This window comes from Hypanus sabinus, chromosome 13 (assembly GCF_030144855.1).
Source record: "Hypanus sabinus isolate sHypSab1 chromosome 13, sHypSab1.hap1, whole genome shotgun sequence".
NCBI classification, from domain to species: Eukaryota; Metazoa; Chordata; class Chondrichthyes; order Myliobatiformes; family Dasyatidae; genus Hypanus; species Hypanus sabinus.
In genome coordinates this window covers 12736885-12748711 of record NC_082718.1, presented here as the reverse complement: position 1 = coordinate 12748711, position 11827 = coordinate 12736885, and positions in this window count along the sequence as shown.

Genomic DNA, 11827 nt, shown 5'->3' with positions numbered 1-11827 from the left:
TCTACTTTTGGATTGTTCTTGGTGCTGGTACAGGCAGAAAGGGCTGACTGACCCCTGCATTAACTGTTTCTGTGGTTTGATCAGCACGTTCAGGAAAGGCCCAGTGTGGGGACGTAATCACACACTGTACTTTATGTTCAACGCATGAGATCTGCAACTCCTGGTGTAGCCCTCACTGCACCACAAGTACACATTCCAGCTGAATCTCTCCTGGCATTTCTGGACAAAGATCCTGTCAGAGGCCTGCAGGGCTTCAACGAAGCGGTCCAGCCTCAGGACCCCCCATAGGCAAACAGTGACATACCATCAACCCTGCAGACCAGGTCTGATATCTGTGGTTCTTGACAGGTGCTGGTTGCTGTTCAATCCACTGAGTGTGGTAATCTTCAGATACTACCGTTCAGCTGTTGTCATTCAACACAATGACCTGTCAGTCACTCTTGCCTTATTTCCCCACTGTAATATTTCCTGTAGTCAGGCCTGCACAGGCAGATACTGTACCTCCCAGTCTACACCTTGCTAACAGGAGCCACTTGCCACTCATTTCCAATTCATCAACTGCAGCCTATTCACACCCTGCTCACATCCATGGTTTTGTGTTTACCCATCAAACCAGCCAGCCTCAACCAGTTGTTCTGAGCCTCCAGCTACCTTGTTGCCTTGTGGTGTAAAGTATCTGTTCTCTCTTATTATTGTGTGGCCCCTTGTGGCTTGTTACTGTGCAGCTTATTAGTGAAATATTGTTTAATGCTGAATCGTCCATGCTGCTCTGCTTTTGGGTCAAGCCTCCTTTCCAGTTCCTGACAGGATAGTTGAGCTGATGATCGATCCAGCAGGGTGTGCTTGTCTGAAGGAAGTCAGCCGCCGACATGAACACATGGCCCTGGACCACTGACCATCTGCTTGCGACTCTCTACCAACTCTGCCCCTCAATACAGCCATCCCGTGCCAATCAACCTCCTCCTTTGGAGCCTCGGATTATGTTGCTGAAACATTTTGATAGCTCCCCAACCTGATGCTGCTGCTTCCCATCCCAGTGTGTCTTACACTTCGAGCTCCAGTCACGTCTGGACTCTACAGACTGAGCCAGGATTACCTTCAGCATTTCTCACCAGACTGAGCATGCTATTACTTGGGTCACTGCTATCTGGGGCAAAAAAATACACCTTTTGCAATAAATATAATTTACCACTGAAATGTAGCATGTTTTCAACCATCCAGGAAGTGTAAGGGGCTGGGGGCGGGAGGGAACCAGCAGATCTCTTCGCGTGCACCATCTCTCCCCTCTGGAGACCTAAACCATGAATGACTGCATCACCAAAGTTCTACTTCATGACTTCATTCCACCATCTCAGACTCCAGCTGGTGCAGGATTATTCTTTCTCTGAAAGGAAGATAGGGGTTTACATCCCTGCATCAATTAGCGTGAACTCAACAAAATCACCATTAGAAATAGCTACTCTCTCCCCTTGATGGACAGCACAATTGAAAACATTTTGAGGAGCCCAGATCTTCACTAAACTGGATCTATGGAGTGTATACAACCTAATCCACATATGCCAGTAGGATGAGTGGAAGACGGTATTCTTGAGCTTCTTCAGTTTCTACCCCCAACTTATCAGGAACTACAGTCTTATCACTGCTTCTCTCACCTAGCTCACAGATAACTGGTCTCCTGCTGCGGACCATGCTTTCGAGGAGCTCAAGAGACACTTCACCGCTGCCCCCATTCTCCAACATCCAAACCCATCCAGACCTTTAGTGGTAGATGTGGACACATTTGACACAGGCACTGGGGCCATCCACTCCCAGTGAAGACCAGACAGGAAGACACACTGTCGTGCTTTCTTCTTGCACAAGTTCAAGTCTACACATTATTATTATGGAGTAGGAGACTGGGAGCTACTCACCATTAAAAGAGCCTCATAGGAATGGAAGTATTGTCTGATGGGAAACACTGAGCTCTTCCTTACCTGGAATGATCAAAGCCTCATAACGACACAGCAGACCCACAATTCAACTCACGTTAAGTTCATTGCACCCTCTTCTTCGAGTCATTCAACTCCAACATTTCCTACTGACCCAGCTTCAAGAACACAAAGGTGGGGATTGTCTGAAATGGAGATTGACCCTCATCACATCATTTCATCCTTGTAGATCTTCACCCCAATCATCTAGAATCCAATGGCTGACCATTACCGCAAATGCACATCAGTTCATCACTGCCTGTCTTCAATATGCCCTGTCCAATTCCTCCAAACAATGGCCCTCTGGACTCCTGCACTTTGTGGCACTATGAGACCCCCATGCCTATAGTCCCATGTCACCATGGATTTCATTATGGGTTTGCCATCTACCACTGTGGCCATGGTGATCATGACAGCAGTGGACCAATTCTCCAAGGTGGCCCAACTCATTGCCCTCTCCAAACGTTCATCAGCTACTGAGACGGCAATGCTGGTTCTCCAACATGTAGTTCACCTTCACAGTTTCCCTCAGGACATTTTGTGGGACTGGAACTACAACTTGTCTCTCATTTCCGGTGAGCCTTCTGCTCCCTCCTCCACACCTCAGAGAGCTTGTCCTCTTCTATCAGTGGATCAGAAAGAGCCAGTCAAGTGGAGAAGATCCTGCAATGTTCCACCACCTCTAACCGTTCCACATGGAAGAAGTATCTGTTCCTGGCTGAACTGTCCTTCAATCTACACACCTCCTCTGACACAGGTATTGTGTGTCATCCTTTGAACTGCCTTAGGGCTGTCAATCCCCATTGTTGGCCACAGTGGAGGTTATGTCCACCAGGGCTCAGATTTGCTTCTGCTGGAATGCTTAGAAGAGGCAAGAAAAGCCATCCTCTGTACAACAGTGCCTACTGCCACCAGTCTAACCTCCGTCACTGCCCAGCTAGACCATTCTGGCCTTGGAACCATGCCTGGCATCCAGCCTTGTTCTGCCCCTGCTCACTGACTCTTATAAAATCATCAATCACATCAACTGAGTCACTTACCATCTTCAGCTGCCACCATCCCTCAGGATCAACCCTACATTCCAATTGTCCTGCCTTGATTCTGTTGCCCATGGACCATAAAACCCACCTTAACCTGTACCTCTGGAACCAAGGATGGTGGTAAGTGGTCCAGTGTACGGGATTCGCCAGTTGAGGGATTTGTGTCATCGTGGATAGGATGTAGAGTGACTGATAATGGTACAGCCTGAGAAGAGGTTTTGGTTGCCTATCCAGTTTCATTTTGGACCCATTGCTCATTGAGGAGTTAAACCAGACCCATCCTGATCACCCTGGGCTGTCAGGTGCTGGACATGGTGCGTGTGGGATCCTGACATGCCTGCACACGGGGCACCTCATAGCATCCACCCAGCTAACAGGGGACACCTGCCACTCACTTCCAGCTCATCACCTATTTAAACCTAGCTCTTATCCATGCTCCTTTGTTCACCCATCAAACCAGCCAAACTCAACCTAGCCTTAGTTACCTTATTGTATTAAGCATCTGCTCTCTTTTGTTCTGTAGCCCTTGGTGGCTTATTATTTTGCAACTTATTTGTAAAATATCATTTTCTGCTAAATTTTCTCTACTTCTCTGCTTTTGGGTTAAGCCTCCTGTACAGTTCCTGACACCTCAATGATGATCTGAATTATTGCCAATGAGAAGACACCAGTTGTTACTGACTGGTCATGCAAAGTCAATGGCCCAGCGACAAAAGTTTGAACCCATCACAGCAGCTGAGAAGTAAATTGTCTGGAATGATGAGCTCCTGTCAACCATCAAACATTCCAACTGATTGAAATGATCATCAAGGTAGGGAGTCAGTGAGGGGTTCACTGAGCTCTTTCCCCTCAATCATTTTGGATACCGTTGAGGAGACAACCTACAGATGAAAACCACAGCAATCAGGTTTCTGGCGATGAAGGGAAAGAAGAGAAGATGAGAGCAGTGACAAGAAGCACCAGATCCTTTTTCAGGTATTGAATACTTAGGGGAACAGGCTGGAGAAGCTGTGGATGACAATAAGTTTCCTGGATAGTGTTTTGTCACCCAGGTGCCAGGATCAGAGATGTCTTGGACTGAGCCCACAGCATTCTGAAAGGGAAGGGTGAGTGGCCAGAGGTCATGGTCCACATTTGCAGCAATGACATAGGCAAGAAGGATGATGAAACCCTGCAAAATGAGTTCAGGGGGTGAGGTGCAAAGACAGATCTGGATTTGGTGTGGTGATCTCAGGATTGCTACCCATGCCATACACATGAGGGCAGAAGTAGGAAGGTAATATAGTTTAACACATGCCAAAGGAAATAGTGCAGGAGGGAGGGCTTTAAATTTTTGGATTGTTAGGCTCTCTTCCAAGACATGAAATTTATACTAACGAGACTGCTTGCACTCAGTTTGAGGGGAGTCAATACCCTTGTCTGTGCTGCTCCATGTGGTTTAAAGTGGGTTGGAAACCAGTGGGAAAGACCAGCAAGAGAAAGGGCTGTGGGGAAAGTAGATGTTAAGCCTATATTCAAAGACAGAAACTGAAAGGTTGAGCGTGGTGGGACCAATGTTCTGAGTTGAGTCTATTTCAATAAAAGGGGCATTGTTGGTAAAACAGATAAACTTAAAGCTTGGATAAGCACATGAAGTTATGATGGAACAGCCATTCGTGAGACGTGGTTGTCGAAGGGGCAGTGTGGAGGCTCAATCTTCCGGGATCATTTGTTTTAGAGATGATAGAGCAGGAGGGATTAAAAGGGAGTGGTGGCATTACTCATCAGGAACAATATTATGATAGTGCTGAGAAAGGATCATTCTCTGTGAACTTTAGAGACTGTTGTTCATGAAAATTTCATGAGATCAGGAAGTTCAGAAAAGCACAAACCACTTTTTCTGGCACCAGCGATCATTCTAAGCTCAAAATATCTACGATCGCGTTTCTTCCCAATCCTGATGTTTGATCTGAACAGCATGTCTGCCCTGAGTTGCTGCCACATGATTAGCCGATTAGATATTTGTGTAAGCAAGATGGAGAGACAAAGTTACAGGTAACCACTTGAATTCTGACATAGTGACAGGCCCATTTCCAGTTAAAGGGCGGGAATGGTTTCAAATATTCACGGACACAGATAGTCAGGACAGATAGGGGAGGATAGAAACAATTCTAAAGGCAATATTCCAGTGCTGGAGATAAACACAGACAATGTTTAGAAATAAAACAAAAACTAGGATCTCACGACTGAGACAGAAGTCCACTGACAGAGAAAAGGATGTTGAGGAGTAAATTTTGCAGAGAGATTGCCAAGATTCAAGCACCACAGAAGAGAGATAATGAATCAATCAGTTTATACAACTACATACTGGAATAATAAAATCATAAGCAGGAACAAGGAAATTCTGAAGTTTCAGAAGAGTTTGATCAGTGTACTTTCGGTCCAATGAGGAAAACAGCATCACTGGACATGATTCTGGGAAAAGAGACATGTCAACTAGAGCAAGTGTCATCAGGATAATCATCTTGGTTACAGTGATCGTAACATCATGAGGGAAGAGATAAGGGTTTGTTAGAGGAGGTCAGAAAGGAAATGTACTGATGGCTGCAGATTTCAGAATGACTTCTCTACATATTCTTTATCAAAAGACATAGAGCACTAACATACAAATACAAATACAGATACTTTATTGTCACCAAACAATTGATACTAGAGCGTACAATCATTGCAGTGATATTTGTTTCTGCACTTCGTGCTCCCTGAAGTACAAATTTAAGTAAATATCATGAAAATTTAAATTATAAATCATAATTAGAAAATAGAAAAGGGGATGTACGGTAGTGCAGGTCAGGTCCAGATATTTGGAAGGTACATCCCAGATCTGGGTCAGGATCTGTTCAGCAGTCTTATCAAAGTTGGAAAGAAGCTGTTCCCAAATCTGGCCGTATGAATCTTCAAGCTCCTGAACCTTCACCCAGAGGGAAGTGAGACAAAAAGTGTGTTGGCTGGGTGGGACTTATCCTTGATTATCCCGGCAGTACTGCTCCGACAGCGTGTGGTATAAAGTGAGTCCAAGGATGGAAGATTGGTTTGTGTGATCTGCTGGGCTAGGTTCACTACAGCACCGACACAAATCCTTCACCATGTCTAATCATCGCTGATCTATTTTTCTGCCAAATTCGATCTACCCACACCAGTATCATTACCCTCCATACCTCCATATACCTATCCAAACTCTTTGTAATTGAACCCACATCTACCACTTCTGCTGGTAACTCATTTCACCCTCACATCACATGATGAGTGAAAAAGTTCCCTTACATATTCCCCTTAATTCCTCTTTCACACTAAACCTATGAACAGTTCAAGTTTCATACCATCTTGTCAAGGGAAAAAGCCCACCTTCTATTTATCCTCTCTGTTCTGCTCAGGAATTTGTAAACCTTTATCAAATCTCCCCTCATTCTCTTGCACTCCAGAGAGTGCAGTCCTACCTATTGAACCTTTCCCTATAACTCAGCCCCTCAAGTCCCCACAGCATCCTTGTCAATTTTCTCTGCAGTCTTTCAAGCTTATTGATATGTAGGAAGGTGACCAGAATTGCACACAATACTCCAAATTTTGCCTCGTATGCAACAGCAAGATAACCTCCCAACTCCTATGGTCAATGCCCTGATTTATGAAAGCCAATGTGCTAAAAGCTCTCTCTACAACCCTTTCTACTTATAACACCATGTTCAAGGAAATATAGATCTGTATTCCTGGGTCAATTTTCTCTACTGCACATCTCAATGACCTATCATTGTGTAAGTCCTAACTTGGTTTGTCCTCCCAAAGTACAACACCCCACTAGTGACAGGTTTCCACTCAAAGACACAACCTTCTACAACCACTCTCTCTGGCTTCTCCTGCTAAGCCAATGCAGATCCAAATTACTACTTAATCCTGAATGCCAAACGACTCCAGCTTCTAGACCATCCTCCCATATAGGATTTTGTCAATGTCCTTGCTGAAGGCCATGTGGAAAATTCCACTGCCTTTCCTTAATCAACCTTGCATGTAATAGAACCATAGAACATTACAGCACAGAAAGGCCTTTTGGCCCTTCTTGGCTGTGCCGAACCATTTTTCTGCCTAGTCCCACTGACCTGTAATTCCTCAAAAAATTTCTATAAGATTGGTTATACACAGCTTCTGACTCACAAAGCCATGTTGTCTATCCTAATCGGGCCCTGTATATACAACTACTTATATATCCTGTTATTTAGAAAACCTTCTGATAATTAACCCACGTCTGACTTCAAGCTTACAGGCCTGTAACTTCTCAGTTTATTCTTAGATCCCTCTTGAATAAAGGAACAACATACACTATCCTCCAATTCTCCAGTACCTCATCCATGCCTCAGGATATTTTAATTATCTCAAAGGTTCATTTTATTATTATAGTATGCAACTCTGAAATTCTTCATTTCACTAGATAGCTTTGACAAGAAAGAAAAAATAGAAAAGAATGGCTGCATGAACCCCCTAAAAATGAACAAAAACAGAACAGGCACATCGAACTCAAGATCCACCACCCACCCCCACTGGCACAAAATAGCAAGAAAAACTAATCAGGCACATTGACCCTCAAATCTCTCTTCCCTCATCCTGCGAGCAGATGTATATTTCAGGACGCTCTTTATCAATTACAGCTCAGGACTCAATACCATCATCACTTCAAAACTAACTAATAAACTCCAAGATCTTGCCTTCAATAGCTTCTCATGCAATTGGGATTTGGTTTTCCTCACTTGTAGACCCCAGTCAGTTTAGATTTTCAATAACATCTCATCCACGAACTCTATCAGCACAGGTGTGCCACAGGGCTCTGTGCTTACACCCCTGCTCTACTCACTTTACACCAATGACTATATGGCTAAGCATGACCCCAATGTCATATTTAAATTTACTGATGACACCACTCTTGTGGGCTGAATCAAGGGTGGTAATGAATCAGCATACTGGAGGAGATTGAAAATTTGGTGGAGTGATGTCATAACAACAACCTCTCACTCAATGGCAGCAAGAATAAGGAACTGATTGTAGGCTCCAGAAGAGGGAAACCAGAGGTCCATGAGCCAGTCCTAATCGGAGGATCATATGTGGAGAGGGTTAGCAACTTTAAATTCCAAGGTGTTACTACTTCCAAGGATGTGTCTGGGAACCAACACATAGGTGTAATTGTGAAGAAATCATAGCAGCACCTCTACTTCCTGAAGAATCTGCGAAGATTTGACATGACAACTAAAACTTCAAAAACATCTGTAGTTTTGCAGTGGAGAGTGTATTGACAGGTTGCATCATGGCCTAGTATGAAAACACCAATGCTTTTCTATGGAAAATTCTACAAAAGGTGGTAGAATCTGCCCAGTACATTATGGGTACAGTCCTCCCAATCATTGAGCACAGCTACATGAAATGCTGTCGCAGAAAATCAGTATCCATCATCGGAGATCCCCACCACCCAGGTTATGATCTCTTCTCACTGCTGCCATCAAGGAGAAGGTACAAGAGCCTCAGGACTTGTACCACCAGGTTCAAGATCAATTTCAACCCCTCAGCCATTAGGGTCTTGAATAAAAGGAGAAAACGACACTTACTTGTCCCATCATAGAAATGTTCCTCCAACAATTGATTTCACTTTAAGGACTCTTTCTCTCATTATCTCATGTTCTCATTATTTATTGCTACTTATATTTGTATTTGCATAGTTTTTTGTCTTCTCCATTTTGGTTGACCCTTCGTTGATCCTGTTATATTTACTATTCTATGCATTTGCTGAGTATGCCTTCAGCAAAATGAATTGCAGGGTTGTACATGGTGACATATATGAACTTTGATAATAAATTTGCTTTGAACATCATTATTCTATAAGCTTATCCAAGCTTTAAGTTTATTTGTCTTACCTACAAAACTCCATTTATTGAAATAGATGCAACTCAGAACATTAGTCCCACCATGCTGTCTTTCAGTTTCTTGTCTTTGCATGTAGGTTTAACATTTACTTTCTCCTCAGCCGCTCCACTTGCTGACCATCCACTCTGGTTCCCATCTCCCTGACAACTCCAGTTTAAGCCATTGTCCCTCTCCCCACCCCACAGCAGCACTGGCAAACCATCTCCTTCCAGTTCTGGGGTAAACTGTCCCATTTGCACAGGTTTTCAGTTACCAAGAACAAGAGCTCAGTTAGCTAAAAATTTGAAGCTCTCTCTCTCCTGCATCATCTCCTTTGCCCAATGTTAGCTGTATTACTTCTACTTCTACTCTCACTTGTACATGACTCAGGTAGCAATCCTGAGATCAACATCCTGAAGGTCCTGTCCTTAGCACCTGAATTTCTGAACTCACTTTACAGGACCTCATCACCATTGCTGCCTATGCCATTGCTACAAATGTGGACCATGAACACTGGCCACAGAATTTCCTGTCTGTTCCACTATTGAATACCTTATCACTACAGCTTTTCTTTTCTCCCCTTTCCTATCAGGAACCCAACACCCAGGACGTGCCCTTTTCTTGCTGCTACCATCAGGAAGAATATACAGGAGCCATAAGACTCATACCAATAGACAATAGACAATAGGTGCAGGAATAGGCCATTTGGCCCTTCTAGCCAGCACAGCCATTCACTGTGACCATGGCTGATCATATACAACCAGTACCTTGTTCCTGCCCTCTCCCCATATCCCTTGACCCCGCTATCTATAAGAGCTCTATCTAACTCTCTCTTGAATGCATCCAGAGACTTGGCCTCCACTGCCTTCTGCGGCAGAGCATTCTACATATCCACCACTCTCTGGGTGAAAAAGTTTTTCCGCATCTCTGTTCTAAATGGCCTACCCCTTATTCTTAAACTGTGGCCTTTAGTTCTGGACTCACCCATCAGCGGGAGCATGCTTCCTGCCTCCAGCGTATCTAATCCCTTAATAATCTTATATGTTTCAATCAGATCCCTCTCATCCTTCTAAATTCCAGTGTATACAAGCCCAGTTGCTCCAATCTTTCAACATATGACAGTCCCGCTATTCCAGGAATTAACCTTGTGAACCTACGCTGCACTCCCTCAATAGCAAGAATGTCCTTCCTCAAATTTGGAGACAAAAACTACTCCAGGTGGGGTCTCATCAGGACCCTGTACTTTACTTCTATACTCAATTCCTCGTTATAAAAGCCAGCATGCCGTTAGCTTTCTTCACTGCCTGCTGTACCTGCATGTTTGCTTTCATTGACTGATGTACCACCTGTTTCAGGAACAGTTTCTACCCCTCAAGCATCAGGTTCTTGAACCAGAAGGGATAACGTCACTCAACTTCACTTGTCCGATCATTAAAGTGTTCCCACAACCAATGGACCCACTTTCAAGGACTCTTCATCTTATGTTTTCAATATTTTTTGCTTAGTAAATGATTTATTATTATTATTTCCTTCTCTTTTTATTTGCAGTTTGTTGGATTTTACATACTGGTTAAATGTCCAAGTTGGTGCAGTATTTCATTTATACTATAATGGTTATTATTCTATTATGGATTTATTGAATATGTCCACAAGAGAAAATAAACAGTTTATTTTGTATGGTGACATACAGCATATGTACTTTGACAGTAAAATTACTTTGAACTTTGAACTGTTGAAACTTTATTTAATCTCAGTCTGAGCACAGAATGCAATTGATATTTAGAATTATGTAAGGTGATTTTTTTATTCAACTTCTATGAGCAACAAAAGTGATTTCTTTTTCCCTATCAGCAACATTAAACTTACCAATGTCTCTGCAGCTTCATTTTACCTGACTTTACCCTCTTGAATTCATTGGCAATAAAGGGGACTCAGTGCATGAAGACCAGTTGAAAATGAAGGAGGAGAGAGTCATTGAGATCTACATGTTGTGCACTTGTGCAGGGTGATCCAGGAGGTAAGTTGGCGAGGGTTTTATTGTAGTGGGGTTATGGAGTTAGAGAGACTGGCAGTTAATTGTGGACAATAAGAATAGCTAAAGAGTTGGTATCAGACCTAGTGGATCAAACTGTAATCACCATCTGTCTAGATCGAGGAATGAAAGGCTAATCATAAGAGGAGGGATTGATGACTGGGCCTTTTCTCATTGGAATTTAGAAGAAAAAGGGAGAGGTCTCATTGAAACCTACCAGACGTTGAAAGCCCTAGATAGAGAGGATGTGGAGAGGATGTTTCCTACGGTGGGGATTCCAGGACCAGATGGCACAACCTCAGAATAGAAGGATGTCCATTTAGAATGGAGATGAAAAGGTATTTCTTAAGCCAGTTGGTGGGGAACCTATGGAATTTGTTGTCATAGGTGGCTGTGGAGCCCTGGTCACTGGGTATATTTAATGCAGTTTGATAGGTTCTTGATTAGGTAGGGTGCGAAAGGTCATGAGCGAAGAAAGGAGAATGGAGTTGAGAGGGAAGTGGATCAGCCATAATGAAATGGCAGATCAGACTCGATGGGCCAAATGGCCTAATTCTGCTCCTATGTCTTATGGTCTATGTAACACCCGATTTCTGTGGTTAATAGTACCTCACCATTCACCTACAGTCAACTCTGAGCCTGAGATGCTTCTCTCAAAGTCCTGGACGTCTCTCAGACAAACTTGGTTCATGCGATGGTGGGAGAGGTTCATCTGGAACATGTCAGTCTGGCGTAATGAAGACCACACCAAGAGGTGTGGCTCTCGCTCTCGTGTGTCAAACATAAAGTAGGGTGAGTGAGTACCTCCCCACACTGGGCTTCCCTGAATGTGCTGTTCACCCCACAGAGGCAGGTAGTGCAGGGGAAGCCAG